Source organism: Ovis aries, chromosome 8 (genome assembly GCF_016772045.2).
Source record: "Ovis aries strain OAR_USU_Benz2616 breed Rambouillet chromosome 8, ARS-UI_Ramb_v3.0, whole genome shotgun sequence".
Taxonomy (NCBI): Eukaryota; Metazoa; Chordata; class Mammalia; order Artiodactyla; family Bovidae; genus Ovis; species Ovis aries.
In genome coordinates, this window is record NC_056061.1 from 68,166,377 (window position 1) to 68,185,827 (window position 19,451).

The following is a 19,451-nucleotide window of genomic DNA, read 5'->3' on the forward strand; positions in this document are numbered from 1 at the left end:
CCCATGAAGTAAAGAATACTATGCCAGCATATGCCATGGAACCCCAACCTAGTCTGGCTTCCCTGGAGAACTAAAATTAAGAACTGAGATCTCTCAAACATGAGTAAATTAATTAGGTAGACAGACAGTGGGAGCAAGTGTGTTTCAGACAGAGGCCAACAGCATGGGTGTTGCTGTTAGGCCCCTTTACGTCAGGGGCCCAGGATGCAAAGCCAGCCCTGAAGAAGCTTCAGAAAACTCTGTTGCCCTCCAGAAGCAGAGTCCAGTCTGAACAGAGAAGGAAACCACAGAGGTGAGCCACGATAGCAGCACAGAGGTGCTGTTACGAGACTGTGTGGAGCATTTGAGTGGTGGAGGCAAAGTAAGTACTGGGGTGGTGGTATTTTAAGTAATAACCTAAGGGTAAGATGGGTAAGGAAGACTCTAGAGGCCTCCAGTAATTTTCACATGAGGCAGGCAGAGGATCTTACCTATTTTTAAAGCCCCGAGGACTATTCACTTGAGTATCTGAAGACACTCAGGGGACCAAGAGTCAGTCCTGCAGAGTCTAAGAAAGAATTTTCTTCTGACCTTCTGATAAGACGGGGCTTCCCACGTGGCGCTAGTGACAAAGAACCTGCCTGCCAACACAGGAGACATAAGCTTCTTGGGTTCAATCACTGGGTCGGAAAGATCCCCTGGAGGAGGGCATGGCAACTCACTCCAGTATTCTTGCCTGGAGAATCCCATGGACAGAGGAGCCTGGCGGGCTACTGTCCATGGGGTCACAAAGATGATCAGAGCTGCATGTGAGGCTGCATAGGTGAAACCTGTATCACTATGGAAGATTCTAGCATGACACACTGGTCAAAATATAGGGAAGCCAACGTATGCAGTGGTGAGGTCATCTGAAGAGATGAGGTGCCCAACAGACGCACCAAGCAGAGAGCCCTTCCTCATATTGTTACCTGTAGGATTTCTTATCTAGGAATAAAGATGGTGGCAGGTGTCACACACATGACTGTGATCTCTGGAAGCCTCTGCTACTGCTGCTAAGTTGCTTCGGTCGTGTCCGACTCTGCGACCCCACAGACGGCAGCCCACCAGGCTCCCCTGTCCCTGGGATTCTCCAGGCAAGAACACTGAAGTGGATTGCCATTTCCTTCTCCAATGCATGAAAGTGAAAAGTGAAAGTGAAGACGCTCAAAGTGAAAAGTGAAAGTGAAGTCGCTCAGTCGTGTCCAACCCTCAGCGACCCCATGGATTGCAGCCCACCAGGCTCCTCTGTCCGTGGGGTTTTTCAGGCAAGAGTACTGGAGTGGGGTGCCATTGCTTCAGGTTACATGTGCTTTAATTTGCTTCTTGGGGGGTCCCGGGGGCTGCTCTCCAGGCGGAGGCGCTAGGCTGGGCTCTCCTGCAGCGGGCCCCCCACGCCAGCCCTGCAGACCCTCGGGAAGGGCCGTGTCCTCCTCCAGGTCGCCCGTGCCCTCCACAAGCTCCTCGTAGGTGATCTCGGTGAACAGCCGCGGCCGAGCAGCTCCACCATGTCGGCCCGCTCCAGCACCTCTGGCGAGGAAGCTTGTGGCCCTCACTCCAGGCTTCACAGGTGCTGATATTTCTAATGTTTGCAAGGAAGCCGCCCTGATCGCCGCCCATCACCTAAACCCCTCTGTCGGAGAGAAGAACTTCGAGCAGGCCATTGGGAGGGTCATTGGAGGCCTTGAGAAGACACAGGTCCTGCAGCTTGGCGAGAAGATGACAGTGGCCTACCACGAGGCTGGTCATGCGGTGGAGGGCTGGTTCCTGGAACACGCAGACCCCCTGCTCAAGGTGTCCATCGTCCCCCGGCTCAAGGGGCTCGGCTATGCCCAGTGCCTGCCCAGGGAGCAGTACCTGTACACACAGGAGCAGCTCTTTGACCACATGTGCGCCATGCTGGGCGGCCGCGTGGCTGAGCAGCTGTTCTTCAGGCGGGTCACCACAGGGGCCCAGGAGGACCTGAGGAAGGTCACACAGAGCGCCTGTGCCCAGATCGTGCAGTTCGGGATGAGCAAGAAGCTGGGCCAGGTGTCCTTCGATCTCCCACGGCCAGGAGAGGCGCTGGTGGAGAAGCCATTCAGCGAGGCCACAGCCCAGCTCATGGACGAGGAGGTGCGGAGGCTCATCGGCTCCGCGCATGCGCACACCCTGGACCTGCTCACACGCTGCGGAGAGCAGGTGGACAAGGTGGGCAGGCGGCTGCTGGAAGCCTCTAGATGGGGCCGTATCCCAGCTCTCTTCACAGCACAGTCTCTTCAGCCTTCAGTACTGATACCTTGAGAACATCAGTCATTCTGTAAAGATCAGTTAAGCTGACTTTATCTGATCACAGAATTCCTCAAATGTTCACTCCAAAAAGTACAAGTCTCCCTCGAATATCCATATGAGATTTATTCTCTATATTTTATATATTTTCTCATTTTTTCCCCACAGGAAATTTATAATTTAAACTATGTAGCTATTCATTAGCAAGGAAAATGGAATTATGAAAATGGAACTTTCAGTACAGTGTTCCAAAAACTACTATGAAATCTTCTTGCTTATTTTTGAAGGCAAGATCCATAGGTAAATCCTTATATATCAGCTACTGAGCAACATAATAAATGAGGAACTCCCAGGGCTGCCTTACTTTTGTCTAAAATGTTGAAACTCATTCTTATAGGTATGGATCCATCTTCAGAACAACAGAATTTTTTTCACTTACTCTTTCTTCTTCCTTAAGTGTAGGGTTGGGTCCTGTCTTTATTTAAAATTTTCATATTTCATTCACAGTGTTTTGCTTGTTTGTATCAATTCTGCCTCAATAGCTACTTATCTTCTTGGCAGAAAGCTTATGGCTGTGCCTTGTCTCAAGGCACGGCCAAAGACAAAAGTAAGAAGGAAAGTGGTTGGGATTATCCGGATGAGCCCAGTGCAATCACAAAGTCTTAAATGGGGAAGAGGGATACAGAAGAGTCAGAACCAGAAGGATGGCATCATAAGAAAGACTTGACTGGCCATCGCTACCTTTGAAGATGAATGAGAGTCAGCAGTCAGAGAAGGCTCACAGCCTCTAGAAACTAAAAAATGAAAGGACATGGATCCTTCCCTAGAGCTTCCAGAAGGAACACAGCTCTGCTAACCCCTTGATTTTAGCACACCGACACCTGTTTTGGACTCTGACCTCCAGAACTATAAGATAATAGATGTGTGCTGTTTTCAGCCACTAAATTTGTGCTAATTTGTTCCAGCAGCAACTGGAAACTAATCATACATGTGTGCCTAGTCGCTCAGATGTGTCCAGCTCTTTGCAACCCCATGGACTGTAGCCCACCAGGCTCCTCTGTCCATGGGATTTCCCAGGCAAGAATACTGGAGTGGGGTGCCACGCCCTCCTCTTGGGGATCTTCCCAACCCAGGGATCAAGCCCACTTCTCCTGCCTCTTCTGCATTGCAGGAAGATTCTTGACCCGCTGACCCATCAGTGAAGCCCGTGGGACCTCTCTGAATTCTCAGGTACTGGTTCGTGGGTTTTCAAGGTGGTAGCTCTCCACCGTCCCTTCTTTTGACTTGCATACGTAGCTATCAGCCAGAGGGCCTAGGGGCTGTGTCTGGATTTTCAAAGTGCTAGGTCTTTACCGTTGGCACTGTTAGCTCTCAGTGCTGAGACGCCCTCCTCCCTGGGTTCAGTTCCTTCAGTGCAAACACATAGCCTTCTCCAGAATTCTGGATGGACTGGGTCACAGCTAGTTCTGGAGGCCGGGACCTTACAGATTAGGAACATCTGTTCTGTGGGGTAGGAACACTTTTCCTGGTAAACCCTCAAGACACAAAGGGTCTAACTAACCATCTCTGACCCAGTGACTCAGACCTACTCACTATTTTCTGAAGGAGGATTATCTTCAGTGCTTCCAGGAGACCCCATGGCTCCATAAAGGAGGCTACCTTCAATACAGCCAGGCTTCTTTACCATTCAAAGGGCCATATGTACCTTTCGAGAACTGGGGGTAGTTCTAGAAAATGCTCCAACTAATTCATAATGACAAAAAAGGAGATCAGTGGTGGCCCAGGGCTGTGGACAAAGGGAAGAATGGACTGCAAAGAAGCAGGAGGAACCTTCTGGCCGTGATAGAAATTGTCAGTCTTAATTGTGGCCATTGCACCGCGTGTCCACCTGTCAGAATTCATCAAATCATACATTGAAATAGACACAATGTATTGTATGTAAATTAAACTTTGGTGAAGTTGATTTTTTAAGGGAGAAGGAATACTGCCCAAAGGAAAATCAAGGGACTCAAAAAAAAAAAAAATTGTCCACAACACAGAGAATAAAGTTGAGGAAGACTTTTTTTTTTAACCCTCAAACTAAATGTATGGTGTAGCTAGTGTGCTTTCTGCATGAAGTTAAAAATTTTGCTTTGGTAGATAGGAATAATATCCTGCCACAATAAATGCTTTAAAAAAACTTAGAAGGGCTCATGTACCCCTTCTCCCTTGGGATTCCCTCCTATCCAGGCTGGTAAATAGTATTTAATTTGTATCTTGTTCTGAGTTAAATAAGAAACCAAGAATGCTTACTGCTTGATACACATTGTTAATGAAATAAATACTGAATAAATGAAATAAAGGATATCATTAAAAAAAACTTAGAAGGGTGATTATATATTTACATGCTAATTATTAATACTATGTATCAAATGAAAAGCCAACTTCACAATTAAGAGTGAAATTCCAGAGACATTCTCATTGGATTAAGAAAAAAAAAAAAAAGATGAAATTTGTTATTACCAAATTCACTGGAAATTCTGGCTAAAAAAGTAACATGCTGCTACTGCTAAGTCGCTTCAGTTGTGTCCGACTCTGTGCGACCCCATAGATGGCAGGCCATCAGGCCCCACCATTCCTGGGATTCTCGAGGCAAGAACACTGGAGTGGGTTGCCATTTCCTTCTCCAATGCATGAAAGTGAAAAGTGAAAGTGAAGTCACTCAGTCGTGTCCGACTCTTAGCGACCCCATGGACTGCAGCCTACCAGGCTCCTCCACCCATGGGATTTTCCAGGCAAAAGTACTGGAGTGGGGTGCCATATCAAGCCTAAATAAGAATTTTATTATTAGCAAGGAGGAGAAAGCATCCCCACATCCTCTTTCTTCCTTTCCTCAATCCATCCCTCCCTTCTTTTTGTAGATGATGTCATTGTGTGTGTGCTAAGTCGCAAAGTGTCCGACTCTTTGTTACTCTATGGACTGTAGTCTGCCAGGCTCCTGTGTCCATGGGATTCTCCAGGTAAGAATATTAGAGTGGGTAGTCATTTCCTCCTTCAGGGCATCTTCTGGATTCAGGGATCAAACCCGTGTCTCTTATGTCTCCTGAATTGGCAGACAGGTTCTTTACCACTAGCGCCACTTGGGAAGCCCAGATGATATCATTATAGACCCCCAAAGCCCAAGAGAGAATCAGCTAAAATCTCCCAAAGCTAAAAAGAGTTCAATAAGGTGCTAGGTTACAAAGATATAAAAATCAATAGCTTTCCTGTACACATAAAAACTGTCTTAAAAAAGGAAAAGAATATTCCATTAACAAAAGCAACCTCACAAAAAAAATGTAAAATAGAAACTGAAAGATAAACAATGAAGTGGGTAGATAACATTTTTTACAAATATGAGAAAGAAGTACTCTTCTCAGTCTGCAGAGTGCTCATACAAATCAATAAGGCTAAAATTCCTGCAGATAAACAGAGAACGTGCATGAACAACCATTTCACAAACAGGAAGTGCAATAAAGATATCAAACAGGTGACTGAAGACACCAGACTTTTAAAATGCTAATTGTAACAACAGATGCTTGCCATTTTCTTTCTTGTCAATTTAGAAAAAAAAATTCTTTTTTAAATTTTATGGCCAATGCTGGCAAAGTATGATGGGTCCTCTCAAGCACCATCTTGTGAACCATAATGTGAATTGGATACAATACTTTTGAAGGCAATTTACTTTTTACTTTGTTTCTTAATTGTGTTGCATTCTAGTTTTTAATTTTTATGAAGTCAAACTTATTTTTTCCTTATGATTTCTTCCATTACTTTCATTTCTCACCAGTGCTTTTCTATCTCATAGTCTCTTCTAAATGTTTATGGTTTGTGTGCATGCGTGTGTTTGAACATTTAACTCTTCACCCCATCTTTATTTAGTGTATTAGTGAATGTGCCAAAGGAAATTTTAAACAGTAGTTTCCATACACTTAGGAAAAATTTCAAACACTATTCCCAGGTTAATTCCCATCGATTTGTAACGGTATGATAGACTGAGGTGTAGGTGCATTTCAGACTTTTTAGGATTCCACATTCTGCTCCACTGGCCTGGCCAGGGTTTGGGGTGTGTGGTTGGAACATGGGTTTGGAAGCCAGACTACCTGTTGGCTTTGGACTTGGGACATTTCATTTATCCTTTCTGTGCCTTTGTTTTTCACCTTTATAATAGTGTTAGTAGGTCCTTGTCTTGTAGGCTTTTTTGTGAGAATTAAATATGTTATACATCCAAAGCACTTAGAGGGATGCTTGGTGTATTCTGCATGTTAAATACGTCTTAACAACTCTTGATAAATGAGCACCAAATTATTTTAATTATTATAGCTTTATCTCATTTTAAAAAATATTGAATAAAACAAGGCTTCCTCATTTTATTCCTTAAAAAAACAGCTAATTTTACCACTTATTTTCAAGCCCAAAATCTTGCAGTGAGCCCTGGATCACTGCTTTTCCCTCACCATCCACCCCCCCCCCCCCCCCCCCCCACCCCCCCGCTTCCTCAACTCATCAGCGAATGCATGCTAAGTACAGTAGTGTCCAACTCTTTGCGACCCTATGGACTATAACCCACCAGGCTCCTCTGTCTATGGGATTCTCCAGGCAAGAATACTGGAGTGGGTTGCTATGCCCTCCTCCAGGGGATCTTCCCAACCCTGGGATCGAACCCACATCTCTTATGTGTCCTGCATTGGCAGGTGGGTGCTTTACCACTAGTGCCACCTGGGAAGCCTCAACTCATTAATACTTCCATTAAAAAATATCTAGAATTTCTTTTAATGTAATTCAGAGTATGTCATTCCTCTGCTGAAAAGCTTTCATTAACTCCATTCCACTTGAATTAGTGGAGGGTCTGAACCCCTCTTCCCTCTCTAGGTCACCTTTACCTCACCCTCCAACCCCCACCCCCATCCTGGACAACTTGCTCATTATATCCCAGGATTCCTGGCCACCTTCCTGTGGCTCATTCTTCCAGAAGAGTTTTTACATTTGCTGGTCCCTCAGACACAACTGAGCGACTTCACTTTCACCTTTCACTTTCATAAACTGGAGAAGGAAATGGCAACCCACTCCAGTGTTCTTGCCTGGACAATCACAGGGACAGGGGAGCCTGGTGGGCTGCCGTCTATGGGGTTGCACAGAGTCAGACACGACTGATGTGACCTAGCAGCAGCAGCAGCAGCCTGTAATGGACTTCCCTGTTGGCTCAGACAGTAAAGCGTCTGCCTACACTGCAGGAGACCTGGGTTCAATCCCTGGGTCAGGAAGATCTCCTGGAGAAGGGAATAGCAACCCACTCCAGTATTCTTGTCTGGAAAATCCCATGGATGGAGGAGCCTGGTGGGCTACAGTCCATGGGGTCACAAAGAGTTGGACACGACTGAGCGACTTCACGCACTCGCTCACTCCTTCAGCCTGTAATGACATCCTTTGTGCTCTTGGTGGGGTTCCCAGGTGCACAGGGATAAAGAATCCACCTGCCAGTGCAGGAGATGCATGAGAAATGGGTTCGATCCCTGGGTAGAGAAGGTCCCCTGAAGTAGGAAATGGCAGCCCCCTCCAGTATTCTTGCCTGGAGAATCCCATAGACAGAGGAACGTGGCAGGCTACGGTCCATGGGGTCGCAAAGAGTCAAACACGGCTGAGCACGCAGGCACGCATGTGCTCTTCTTGGTCCCTCAATGCGTACAAAGGTCACATCTTCAGAAAGGACTTCCTTGACGATCCTAGACAAAGGAGCCCTTCTTCCAGCTGCTTCCTATCAGATCCCCGATTAATTTCCTTCGAAGTATTATATCTGTGAGAAATGACCTTGTTTGTCAGCCTCCTTTTTCAGCCTCCCCTGCTGCTCTCCCTGGTCCCCGGTGAGCTCCCAGAAGCCTGCCCCCTCAGTCCAACAGACTCGGCCTTCAGAACAAACCCGGGAGGGGCTGCTCTTCTGAGATTGAATGTAACAGAAAACCTGTTGAGAAGTTACATTATCTTGTTTCTCTTCAGGGCAATCGCATCCAAGAATAAAGGTAATTTTTATCTACTCCACCCCCTCTGGAAGTCCAGGCTTAAAAACAAGCCAAAAATCTCAGAGTCCCAAATACAACCCCCACATCGAACTCTGGTTTTTGTTTTTACTGTTGTTTGAATTGTTTTGGATTTTTCTACCTCTCACTCCCACCACCAAGCAGCTGGAGATGCCTCATGAAGGTACAAAAAGGAATTTTGTCTCCCTTCCGGAAGGGTAGACCTTTGCTTCCTGGGAGCCATAGGATAACATTTTAACATTTTTTTTTTTAAAAAAAACTTTTTTGTATGTGAGGACAAGTCTTCCAGACCAGAGACATTTCTAAGCACAGAACAACCTGCTCTCTGTTTGCTGGAAGTCTTAGCCATTCAAGAGAATTAGGCTGAATTGTCCCAAAAGGAAAGAAAACTTGGTGGGTTTTTTTCCTTTTTTTCTTTTCTTGAGGTATAATTTATACACAGTAAACTTCCATCTTCTTAGCATACAATTCTATGACTTTTTGACAAATACAGCTGTTTACTCACCATTACAATTGAGACATAGAACAGTTCCCTCAGCCAAAAAATGTCTTCCCTTCTGTCTGCTCCCAGCAACTGGCAACTGCTGCTCTGTTTTCAGGCCCCATCGTTTGCCTTTTCCAGAATGTTCCTGAAGTGGAGCAATAAGGCACAGGGCCATGCATGCCTGGCTTATGTTACATAGCGGAATGCCTCTGAGGTTCTTCCATGTTGTATGTACCAGTAGTTCACACATTTATATTGCTGAGTACTATTCCATTGGGTGGATGTATTTATTTGGGTTGTTTTTAGTTTTTGGAGATGGTGAGAAAAGCTACTGGAAACACTTGCTCTCTTGAACATGAGTTTTCATTTCCTTGGACACATGCCTATGAGTGGAACTGCTAAGGCACAGAGTAAATGTATATTTCACCTTATGAAAACTGCCGAACTAGTTCACAGAGTGGCTGAGCCCTCTTGCATTCCCACCAACAACTGGTTTGAGTTGACAGTTGAATTGACAAGGACCTAATCCTCAGATGTGCTGGACCCTTCCACTCCCACTGGGAACGGGGTTGAGACATTTGACATCTGAGTGATGGACACCTTAGCACTGTCTCTGACAGTCTCTAAGGAGTCAGGACATGGAAGGGGTGGCTTCTATAGATACCACGTGTCCTAGATACAACATGCTGAAACCTTGGAGTCTAGGTGAAAGAAGCCATGGATGACCTCGGCAGCCACTGGACTACGAATCGGGATCGTCCCCTCCTATCTTCATAAATCCAAAAGCACCAAAGTTTTTGCTTGATCCAAGGAGCAGGAAGGAGTTTTGGAAAATGTCCTTCAGGTAACCTTACTGGATGGAGCTGAGCCGGATATGATTTATGGAAATAAAGAAATATAATGCATATCCCCAATGTCTTAATGCACTGAATGTCATTCATTGTGCTCAGCACTTTATATACATTTTGCAGTCCTTAAAGCAAGCAACCTAATATCCTAAGGAGAAACAGCATTTGGGATTCAAAACTAAGGACCAACTTTGACCTCTCTCATAAAACAATTTCTTCTCCATCTTCAGGTTTAAAATGAATCCAGGGATGTCCCTGGCAGCCCAGTGGTTAAGACTCACTGCTTCCCCTGCAAGGGGCAGGATGCCTAGTCAGAAACTAATATCCCACATGCCTTGAAGCATGGCCAACATAAATAAATAAGACACCTACATTAAGAAAATAATGAAATAAATCCAAATAAAAAACTTCTGTAGAACTATCAAACCCTATACCAGAAGAAACCTTAGAGGTCATCAAAACTGACTTCCTATTTCTTGTTGCTGTTGTTGTTTTTAATGTGGTGTTGGAGAAGACTCTTGAAAGTCTCTTAGACTGCAAGGAGATCCAGCCAGTCCATTCTGAAGGAGATCAGCCCTGGGATTTCTTTTGGAAGGAATGATGCTAAAGCTGAAACAACAGTACTTTGGTCACCTCATGCGAAGAGTTGACTCATTGGAAAAGACTCTGATGCTGGGAGGGATTGGGGGCAGGAGGAGAAGGGGATGACAGAGGATGAGATGGCTGGATGGCATCACTTACTCGATGGGCGTGAGTCTGAGTGAACTCCAGGAGTTGGTGATGGACAGGGAGGCCTGGCGTGCTGCGATTCATGGGGTCGCAAAGAGTCGGACACGACTGAGCGACTGGACTGAACTGAACTGAATGCAGAGCTGGTAGCTCAGACAGTTAAGAATCCGCTTGCAATGCGGGAGACCTGAGTCCAGTCTCTGGGTTGGGAAGATCCTCTGGAGAAAGGCATGGCAACCCACTTCAGGATTCTTGCCTGGAAAATCCCATGGATAGAGGAGCCTGGCGGGCTCCAGACCATGGGGTTGCTAAGAGTTGGACATAACTGAGCAACTTTCACAAGACAATGCATACCTGCTTTCACTATATTATGGCCCTTTACCCTCATTTCCTTTGTCACCAACTGTTTATTATGTGGATTCCTTTCCTTTCTGTTATTTCATTTTGACTTTGTATCGTCCATTCTGATCTTTGCCACTTCTTTTCTGATATTACCTTGGTTACCTTTTTTTTCACCCATGGAGATTTTATCTACCTGTAATGAGAAAACAATGATGTCCAGGAAAGACACTGTTTCTAATGCCATGTATTTTGGAATAGTATGTCCTAAGGAAACACATATACTGTATTTGTGTGTGTGTTTTATATATAAAGGAAAAGGAGAAGGAAATGGCAACCCACTCCAGTACTCTTGCCTGGAGAATCCCATGGACGGAGGAGCTTGGTGGGCTACAGTCCACGGGTCGCAAAGAGTCGGACACGACTGGGCAACTTCACTTTCACTTTCTATATAAAGTCTGTCCAATCAGTGGAGCTTTGTATATGTGTTGGGGGAAGAGACAACAACAAAATAACAATTATAATAATAAGCCATGTGCTCTCGCTGACAGCAGGGTGTGCTAAACAGAGATAGGCAGACCAAACTAGTTGATACATTTTCATTCATGTCTTTTATAATCTTACATAAATCATAATTTTTATAAGAGTAAAACAAATATAATTTTGGTGTGTTAAACTGCGGTTACAGTATGTACTTAAAAGTAATTCCTTTTTCATCTTCAATTTTTATTTTCAGCCTTCAGAAATGACATTTAATGAAAAGAGCAGAACAAATAAGGTAATAATACCGAGCAACTTTTTGCTTTGAAAAATGGAATGTTCTTCCCCTCTTTTTATCAGTCTGTCAAATAGCTTACATTTATTAAGTGCTGGGCAGAATATTGTCCTAGGTGCCAAGGGACATTGCTAAGGAAATTGAAATCTTATATGAGGAGATAAGATCAACAAAACTGGAAATAAACAACCCCCTTAATAAATATGATGTCTCATTATCTTAGGATGGCACAGACATAATGGCATTTGAAAAGTGAATCCTAATCCACTTCTTGTCTACTTTTCAGACTCAGAAATTAGCTACTTCCCCTTCCTGTTCTCCAGCTATTACAGCATCCTGAGGAGCCCCACTGTCTCAAGTTTCTGTGTCCTTCAAATGCCTGCCCACATCCTGGGTGCCTGGGCATCTCAGGTGCCTCTTCCTCCAGGAAGCCTTCCCTGATCCTCCCCCTCAGACAGGCTAGGTGCCTACTCTTGTGGGTTTCCATAGCACCTTCCATGAATTGCCAGGGAATTACTTGTTAATGTTTGTTTCCTCAAATAGACTCAATTAGCTGATTCATTCATCTAACACACAGCCTGCGCCCTCAGGAGGCCGTCAGGAGAACAAAACCCAGGCTAAGTACTTCCTGCCCTGAGGCAGCTCACAGAGAGATGGGAAGACAGGTTAGCACCCCAACGACAGTCCTGTGTGAAAAGGGATCTAACAGAGATACGTATGGAATGTTATGGCATTGTTCAGGAACGGCCCTCGCCTGGCTCTGAGTTCAGGGAGGTATCAGGAAAGCTTCGTGGATGGAGAGACACTTGACCTGAGGTGCCAAAGATGAGTGGTGGTCTGTGAGTGGGACAAAGTTAGGGCAGGTGGGGGATGATGCTACAGGCAGAGGGAACGGGGGTGCAAAGTTACCGTTAGAAGAGGAACAGGGAGCTTCACAAGGTCTGGACACTAGAGAGCAGGATGCCAGCAGCAACGGCAGAACGTAGAAGCCCTGATATGCCACTTGGAGGAGCAGACGCTTGAACACGTGGCATGGATACTTGTTTTGAAGGGATGTAAATGGGGCAACAGCAAAGTCTTGTGAACATTTTGGAAAGATCATTCTAGAAATGAGGAAAAGAGCAGAGTGGAAGAAAGTGAACCCAGAGGTAGGGTCTCTTCCTTTAAAGGGAAAGAGAAGATGAAGTTTCAAGCTAAAGACATGGCAGTGAAAGCAGGCTGGAACCCCTAGAGATATTTATTTTAGATGGCGAATGGACAGAACAGACAGACTCATGGAGGAGGAAGAATTTGGCTTTGGGCACACAGACTGCCAAGTGTCAAGGAAACTGCAAGAAGACAAGCCCTCTTGGATTTTGGGATCTAGAGACCAGGAAACCAGTCTAGACTGAGGGAGAGACTTGCGAGGTGTCTCTTGGCAGTTTAAAGCTAGAGGTAAGGTTTCCTGGGGGAAAATATGCCAGGTGTGAAAAGAAGAGAGCTGATGCTGGACCCCTGGGGAGCACTGGGTAAGAAGACACAGGAAAAAAGAGATCTGAGAGGGAGGAGCAGGGAGACAGAGAGGCGAGATGAGTGTCCCAGAAACCAGGGACACAGAATCCAGAAAAGGAACAGTGGTCCAGAATGTCAAGAGCTGCAGCAGGAGTCAGACCTGAGAAGTCCCCAGTCGATTCAAAGAAGCTCAAAGAAGCTCATGCAAACAGAGTAGGCAGAAGTCACACTGTAGATGGTGATGGGATGAGGATGGGGAGAGGGGACTACAAGAACAGGGACAGATGCTGTTATTTCTAGAAGTGTGGTGGTGCCTGGCCCAGTGTCTGGCCCTCAAGAAACACTTCAACACATAATGACTAAGTGAAAGCTGAAATGATTGACTGCTGACTAATGAACAAGGGAAGATTTCATGTGTTCTGGAATATTTTGTGGTTATTGTTTGGTCGCTAAATTGTGTCTGACTCCTTTGGGACCCCATGGACTGTAGCCTTCCAGGCTCCTCTGTCCATGGGATTTCCCAGGCAAGAATGCTGGACTGAGTTGTCATTTCTTTCTCCAGGGGATCTTCCCAATCCAGGGATCAAACACACATCTCCAGCACTGGCAGATGGATTCTTTGCCAATGTGCCACTAGGGAAGCCCTCTGGGATATTAATTCATTTATTTAGCATCAAAAGAGAGGACATACAGGATAAACCCGAAAGGGAGAGGCAGGAGGCCTGGAGGGACAGTGAGGGTGCCCATGTTGTGAGCAAAGGGGAGAATCCAGGGGGGTGAGACCTAAGTGCAGGGAGAGAGGCAGGTGTGCCCCAGAAGAAAAGGAGCTGGCAGGGGGAGCTAACCCCTGAGAAAGTGGATGAGCCGGGTACAGACAGCATCACTGGGTAATAACATAGACAGGACAGCAAACGTTGATGAGAAATAGCTTCATAATCTAATGGCAGTTACAGGGGAAAGTGGCAAATTCTTCCCGCTGCCCTTTCAATCCCACCAAAAGACCTATCTGCTGAAACACGGCACGTTGGTGCACAGACACAGGCATCTTTTTTCTGTCCTGAAATTCACAAAGTATCGATCGAGGCAATAACACTTGAAGCTGTGTAAATTTAAGGAAGTGGGGAAATAGGAGATATTTAGAGCAGGACCAGACAAGCATGGCTGACTTTGTGGAAATGGACCTGTTTTTGGAGAGTTCTCACAGCAACGCTGGGGTAATCATGTCCTTCCCAGAGTTGCCGTGAGTATTATAGGTGAAAACCCTTTCAAATTATTAAGGGCAAGCTGCTGTTATTATGACCGAGTTGCTACAAAGGCCTTTGTGTTTATTAATGTACCTCTCTAGTTTGCACCCTTCACTTTGAACCCCTCTTTCTCTCATCACCTCTGCTTGAGGGTTTTTTGTTTGTTTTTTTTTTTTTTTTTAACTAAAAGGTATCATATGTGCAAAGTGTCTGACAAGGCACTTGGCATATGGGTGTGGGTGCCAATAAATGTTACTGTGTTAACCCTTCCTCCCCTCCCCCTTCTCTGCCTGCTGCCTCACTATGGCCCGTAGGCGAACCCAGGGACCTTCGTCCCTTGCCATGAGCTTTCAAGAATGGCGACACCTGGGTCTGGCTCTGGGCAAGTCACAACTTGCGGGCATAATCATAAAACTGATAAAGCTTAGGTTGTGAAGTCACCAGCTGAATCAGCCAGCTCTCCATTGCCCATTGCCCATCTCACACAATCCTACAAGGCACGCAGGTAACCCTGATTTCCAGTCCACAGCAGCTGGGAGACCCATCTTTCCCCTGCAAAGCTTTGACGCAGACTTCTAGTAGGCATTCATTCACTCGGTTCTTTGGAAGCCTGGCCTTTCAAACCTGACCTACGGGTCTACCCAGGAAGCAGAAACCCAGGAATGTGGGCAAAGGTGGGAGGCAGAGAGGGCTTCGAGGGCAAGGGGTGAGAGGGGAGGTCTGTGGCCTTGACTTAAGGGTCTCCAGGATGGGTCATGAGCTCACCAGCAAGTCCAGCGCCTTTTGGTGCTGCAGTTTGGTAGTTTCGCATCCATCATAGGGCGCTCAAGTGTGTGTGCTCGGCATTCCTTGCAACCCCGGCCCACCGCCCGGGTCCCGCCCCCCCACCCCCACTCCCCATGAAAATAGTATTGTTAACCTTGACCTTGCATCCCAGCTCCTGGCGCCCTGGCTCCACTCATCTGAGGCCTGCCAGCTGGGTATGACCGGAGGGGACCCTCCTGCCGCCAATCTGCAAAGGGCCGTGCCCCGGCCCGGGGGGTGGAGCAGCGGGCAGGTTCGCGGGCACTGAGGGCGGCCCAGCTCCGAGCCCTGTGGCTTTCGCCCGCGGGAGTGAGAGCCGGCTGTAGGCGGCTCCTTCCTGTGCAAACTTTTCTGTCCTCTTCCTCCTCCCGCCCTCCCCACCAGCTTCTCCGCGCCCGGCGTCCAGCCTTCCCCGCCCTCGTCGCTGCCTCGGGGTCGCCGCACGCCGGGCAGCGCGGTCCGCGGCGCCGGCCCCACCCCGCGCTCCGGGCCGCCGGGAGCCGATGGCCGAGGCGGGCAGGAGCCCCGCGGAGCCCCCGGGAGAGCCGGCCGGGCAGGCGGCGGCCGAGGAGCGCGAGCCCGAGACGCCCGCAGGGCCGCCGGCGCCCGCCCTGCGCAGACTGCCGGGGGACCCGAGCCCCCGCGGCCGCTCGCAGAGCGACCTGTCGTCGTGCTCGAGTCGGGGCCGCCCGCTCCGCGTCCACATCTCCGGATCAGGTGAGGGCCGCTCGGGCGCCGGGGGCCGGCGGAGGGCCGGCGCGGGCAGGTGGCTGCGATGGGGACACGGCCAGCCCGGGGCGTCCGCGGGCACTGGCGGCGGGAGGGAGGAGAGGATGGGGGGTCGGGGATGGGCGAAGCAGAACCCCTCACCCTCCCATTGGTCCCATCCCCAACCCCTTCCCCACCTTCCGTCGCTGCCCCTCTCGGGTACCCTCGGAGAGAGATGCTCCAACCCGGCTTCGGCCGGTGCGCGGGGTGGTCGCATGTTTCTCCGGGGCGAGGTGCACCCGCCGCGATGCGGAGCGCTCCCTCCCGCGCGGCTCGGCGGATGTGCGGCGCCCGGGAGCACCGGCGACTCTGGTTCTTAGGCTTGTCCATCAGGAAGAGGAACCTTCTCTCGGTCTTCAGGGCGACTTTGGTCCCTCGGAAGGGTGCGGTCCTCTCACTTGGGGGGCGGGGGGCGGTTAACATGTTACGTTAACACGCAAGTCTTGAAAACCCTTCCAAATGCTAATGCTTCTGAAATAAATCCTTCTTTGGGGAGTTGCTTGTCAGAGGACCCGGGGTATAAACGCCCCCGCAGGTGTGGTTAGAGTTTGGTTGTGCTGTTGGGTCACTGATCCTTCACCGTTTGGCCAAGCCTGGAGCGGGCATCTCTGCGGTAACCCCGGCCCGCCGGCTTGGGGGCATCTCCAGGCACCGGCTGGACAGAACCCCGCTGAGGGCCGAGCTGTGTGTAACGTGGGGCAGATGACTTAACCTTGTCTCTCATGTCTCGGTATTTAAAATGGGAATCAGAGTGTGGAACTGCCACATGGGGAGGTTAGGGGGATAAAATAATAATTTTTAAAATGCTTTTGAACAAAGCATTATCCTAAGAACTGCAGAACGGCTTTTTTAAGTCCACCAGATTTGTTAACTTTCTACAGATTGTTTTCTGGTTTGCAGTCTTGAGAGGACTGATGCTAAAACTACCAATGGTGCAGCCACCGGCAATGGTGCGGAGGTTATACACTGCGCTCCTCAAGGTTCCCCCACAGGCTCTGTGCTTGAGGGGGTGGGGGGAAGATGTGGGGGCAGGCGCCAGGATGGGTAGGTAGGCCTTGAAGGGCTAAGGCAACCTGACTCCTAGTTGAAACCTAGTTTCCCCTTCAGCAAAGGCACATTTTCATGTTTCTGACTCCATTCCATGGGTCACCTACCTCTGTTTTCCATTCCACTGCTCCTTCTTTATTCTTGTAATATCATTTTTGCCCTATCATGTGTATAGGTAAAAAACATCAAACGTATTGTTGATCTGACTTTGCAGATCACTTTGGATAAAGCCAGTCAGAGTTCTTAAATTCAATTGGTGGGATGTAGGTTATGTGTTGTAAAGAGTCTTCTGCCAAATTCATGTTGTGGAAAGTATTGAGCTGAATGTGTTTTTCCTTCTGGTTTTTATGTCTTGGCCAGACTGAACTTGACTCCTGGATAATCATGATTGATTTTTTCTTTTGAAAAAAGATTAACTGTTCAGATGACTATAAAGAGAAAACTGAAAATGTGTCCAGTTGGTGACTGCAGATAAAATAAGCATAGCGTGTATCACCATATTTCATTTTCGTAGATGGAAATCGAGGCCTAAACACAGAAAAGAGGCAATAAAAACCTTTTGGGGCTTCCTAGGTGGCTCAATGGTAAAGAATCTGCCTGCAATGCAGGAGACTCAGGTTCAGTTCCTGGGTCAGGAAGATCCTCTGGAGAAGGAAATGGCAACTCACTCCAGTATTCTTGCCTGGAAAATCCCAAGGACAGAGGAGCCTCGCGGGCTACAGTCCATAGGATCGCAAAAGAGTCGGACATGACTTAGCAACTAAAAACAACAAAATAAGAACCTTTTAAATATGAGCGTGCAAAGTGTCCATCGTGTGAACTGTGGACTTCAATTTATAAAACTATTTTATCTCCAAGAGCTCTATGCATTCCATATGCTTTTAAAGGATATTAGGAAGTGACAGATTTCAGCTGCTTCATCACCCAGCACCCCAGGAAGCTGAGCCATTGTGTGAAAGAGTGAGCTTCTATGTGAATGCATCATCTTCAGCACTTGAATTTCTTTAAGAATAGGCTAAACACAATGAGGAGCTCCCTGCATTTCTTAAGAGTCAGAGACCAAATGAGTGAGTTGGTCCCTCAATGCCACATACAGCCAGGCTAGATGGTTGGAGAATCAGCTAGATGACGGAGCTGATAATCGACTTGTCTTAGAGGCACCATAGGACGGTTACAACCCCTTGTGTTAACACCCCTTGACCCGAGGTAGGATAGTCCAAGTTCGAGGTCCTCCCCCAGAAGTTGTGGGCACACAACTGGTCAGTGTCCCATGTGAGATCACATGTAGCCTGACAGGAGCCAGCCCCAGAGCAGCAGCATGGGCCTCATCTCAGAATCTTGGACCCCACCCCAGATATCCTTAACCCCAATCTGCATCTCACAAGGTCCCCAGGTTGTTATAGGAAACTTAACATTTGAGAAGCATTTTTCTCTGCCACTGGTTTTCAAAGTTGGTTACACCTAGGAGTCCCTTGGAAAGTTAAGAAAACAGAACCACGACCAAAATCACAACAGAACAGTTTATGGCTGTGTCCCAGCTCCCGGGATTTTGATTTAATTGGCATCAGGTGATTCTAGTGTGTGGCAGGGTCTGTGGAAGAACCTATGGCCTGTATATCAGTGTGGCTTGCTGCCATGTGATACCGTGACAAGGGCTTGGCCTGGGTAAGCGTAAGGTTGAAGAATTTGGTTTAATATCTTATCGATATTCTCCTTTGCTGCTACCACCTCCCAAGGGGGCTTTTTTCACTCCCTCTCTCTTTTTTTTTGGCCACACCTTGTGGCATATGGCATCTCAGTTCTGCAACCAGGGATCGAACCTGTGACTCCTGCATTTAACCCCTGGATGACCAGGGAAGTCCCTGGCTTAATCTCAGCTCAGTTCAGTTCAGTCGCTCAGTCTCATCCGACTCTCTGTGACCCCATGGACTGCAGCACGCCAGGCTTCCCTGTCCATCACCAACTCCTAGAGCCTACTCAAACTCATGTCCATCATGTCAGTGATGCCATCCACCCATCGCCTCCTCTGTTGTCCCCTTCGCCTCCTGCTAATTGTCAGTAAGTTCTTCCTAAGGGTTCGTTTCTAATAATGAGGAAACTGCTGGTGTGAGTCCTTGGGAGAGTGTTGAGCGGGGAGGGGACTTTGCAGCAGTGTGTGGCTGGGAGGGGCGGAGGAGGACAGGGAGGAGAAGACTGCAAAGTGTCCTTCAAGGGCTGTCAGAGAAGAACCTCACTCCGTCATCACCAGCCGTCCTGCCTACCCCATCTGTCACCCCCTCTCCCAATCTCCTAGCCCTGCTTCCTGCTACTCTTCTCTCCACGAAACAATAATAAAAACTTGAAACTCAAAAGTTTTTCCTACCATGCCGATAAGAGACAGTCCAATACAAACAACATTTTTAAAAGACCAGTTCTGTGCTTTCCCTCTGTTGACTCTCTGGAGATATCACAAGAGAATCCACTTTGTTTGTGCTTTATTACTGGATTTCTGTCCAAGCTTCAGTGGCTTTTATTTAACTTGTGATTTGAACAGCTGATTTTTCACATGATAAAGATGCATGTGCTTTGTCAGCAAAAACTCTAGTT